Below are 2902 nucleotides of genomic sequence, written 5' to 3'. Positions count from 1 at the left end.
CATGCTACATTGTGAAAAATCATCAAGAATGAAGGTTCTATAGTATCTAAGGTTCGCCTAGCCGCATGATACTATGTTCGCAAAAACAGAGTACGTAGTACTAAAACAGAGCACAAATTCGAATTGAGCATAACAGCATTTTTCAAGCAATCAAATAATTTCTTAAAACACTATAGCGATTATTGTGACAAATTGGACAAGAATTGCTAGCAAAAACATCAAGAACAAGCCACATTGTTCTTCACGACCTTAAGAGGTCCAACAATGGCAAATTGCTCATTTCTTCACCAAATTGAGTCAAACAAGTCTCAAATTACTCCCAAGGAAATATATAAACATAATCAAGCAATTTCATGGCATAAAACTTGACAAAAAAAGCAAATTGAGCATTATAAATTTCGAATTTTCATGAAATTCGTGAATAAACATGCCAAGAATTCATAAAAAATAACTGATGTGAGTTTGAAGAAAACTTACATAGATCAGGAAAATAGATGAAAAGAGCTTTGATTTGCAACAAATTTGAGCAAATTCGGTTGAGAAACGAACAAGAATCAAGCAATTGAAGCTTTCGGGTTTCTTTGAGCAGTTTCGCGACAAACAAAGCAGCGAAATGAAGAGGAAAGGGGTATTTAAGGAAATCCTCGTGCTGGCGCCAATCCCTATGCATTGGCGTCACAAATTTGGCTTGGCGCCTGGCGCCAATATCAGCGCCTGGCGCTAATGCTAATAAGGTGGCGCCGATGGTTTTTCAGTGGCGCCAAAGCACCCAGCCACCTGATGAGCTTGTGCTATCCTTCTGCAACATATTTTTGGGTTCCTTGGTACGCTAGTTAGCCCCTCTAAGCAATTTGACATGATTTAGTAATCGACTTGATTACATAAAGTGATCGACCTGATAAGAGATCGTCTCACTTAGCTTAAAGCGCCTAAGCATTGGCTCATTAGAAAAAGGCACCGACATATAGGTTCAAAAGCAAAAGAGCACCGACGTACAGGTTCAAAACAACGGAAGCGCCGACGTACAGGCATAGCGGAAGCAAAGTTCAGGCGAACTTTTAAAGATCGACAGGCGTGGATCTTCGGTAATTTCCTTTGGAAAATTATCGCATCAAATGAGGATAACTTCAAGAGAAGATATCTTCGACAGCATTTCCTAGCTTGCGGAGAGTTGTCACGAACAACTGGAGGTAATTTCGGGCGAAGTTATCTTCGATAGTATTCCCTTGGACGTGGAATATTATCAATGCGGATGGAGATTATTTCAAGAGAAATAATCTTCGATAGTATTCCCTTGGACGTGGAATACCATCATAGCGGAGGAGGATCGTTTCAGGCGAAGAAATCTTCCAAATTTGGAAGCAGTTACAGGCGTAGCGGTTTTTAAGCGGGATGGCATTCTCTAGCTTGTAGGAGGTCATCAAAACAAACGGTTACTTTCAGAGACGTGTGCTCGACGGTGCAAGATACGCGTTTCTTGACTCTTTTATCTGTTTAACTAACGCTAGTTTTGCAGGTATCGGCGTTACAAGATTGGTTTAGGATCGCAGAACGTTCTGAATCATTCTCCGTCCCTATCGCTACTTTGACTTTTGTTTTCGAAACTTGCGTTTCTCCAAACTCAGTCAAAGTGGGGGCTTCTGTAGACACCCATTTGTGTCTCCCCAAAATCAAACCCGGTGATGAGTACCTTTCACGTCGAATCATAATCGAATGAAGCGAAAGTGTGGAAAGTCTAGTTTTGCGGAAAGTTTTAATTCTTTTCTCTTCTCTCTATTTTTGAAAACTTATTTTAAGAAAACAGCCAATCCAGTTTGGTTGGTCCATGATATGGGTCCAATAGTAGTGTAGTTGGATGGGGCTTGCAAAGACCTTTCCAACGATATATTATAAGCCCAATTCCGATGAATATTGAGGAAGTTATGGCCAATTTATTAAACTGGGCCCGGTTTGAGCGTTATGTACGGCCCAATGATCTAGGGGAGGGCCTAATATGATTTATCATTCCTAATGCAATTAGGAATGGTTTTAGTCTTCTAGATTCTTCTAGAAAGTTCTTTTCATTCCTAATTCAATTAGCATTGATAAATTGACTTTTGTTGACTTTTTAGAGTTTTAATCAAAATCAAATAGCATTTTTGAGGGAATTATATGATTTTATCCTCCAGTACGGTAAACTTATCGGATTTTCGAAAACGCGTTAAAATCAGGCTTGGCGCCTAACCCCAGGCCTTGGCGCCTGGAACCAGGCCTGGCGCCTGGCGCTAGCCATTGGCGCCTGACGCTAGTGTTGGTGCCTAGTGCCAGCTAGCCAAGGTTGGCGCCAGCTCTGTTTTCTGAGCGTCAGACTTTGTTTTGTTTAATTTATCTTTTTGGCTGATTTTCTCTATAAATATCGTATTAAAAAACTCCGTTTTGATCATCTACAATCATCAATCAATCATCTACATTCATTCATTCACCAATTCTCACCAATTCATCACCAATTCTCATCATTCACGAGTTCTCGTCTACAATCAGTTTTAATTAGCATTCTCTTAATCATTCAATTCTTTCTTTCTTTCTCTTTTCCAAACCTTGCTTTTACATACAAAATTCCGCATTCGCAAGATCTAGAAACACCTAGCCATATTCGAAGTTGCCTTCGCTCTAGACGTGAAAGGTTTAATTTCTGAGGGTTTGGTCCCAAATCTCTATTTCAATTATTTAATTTAATTGTTGTTTATTATTTTTCTTGAAGTTACTAACGTGTGTATTTTGTTATTAGAAAGAGGTACGAGGCATCAAAGTAAGTGCTTTAATGATTTTTATTGATATTATGATGTAGATATCATGTTTACATTGTTATTATGATATTCCTAGTATCATGTCTAGGGTAATTTTAATATTAAATATGATTATT

The sequence above is a fragment of the Chenopodium album genome, chromosome 2 (genome assembly GCF_948465745.1).
Source record: "Chenopodium album chromosome 2, dcCheAlbu1.1, whole genome shotgun sequence".
Taxonomy (NCBI): domain Eukaryota; kingdom Viridiplantae; phylum Streptophyta; class Magnoliopsida; order Caryophyllales; family Amaranthaceae; genus Chenopodium; species Chenopodium album.
The sequence above is the reverse complement of the archived record's forward strand: the minus strand, read 5'-3'. Positions refer to the sequence as shown.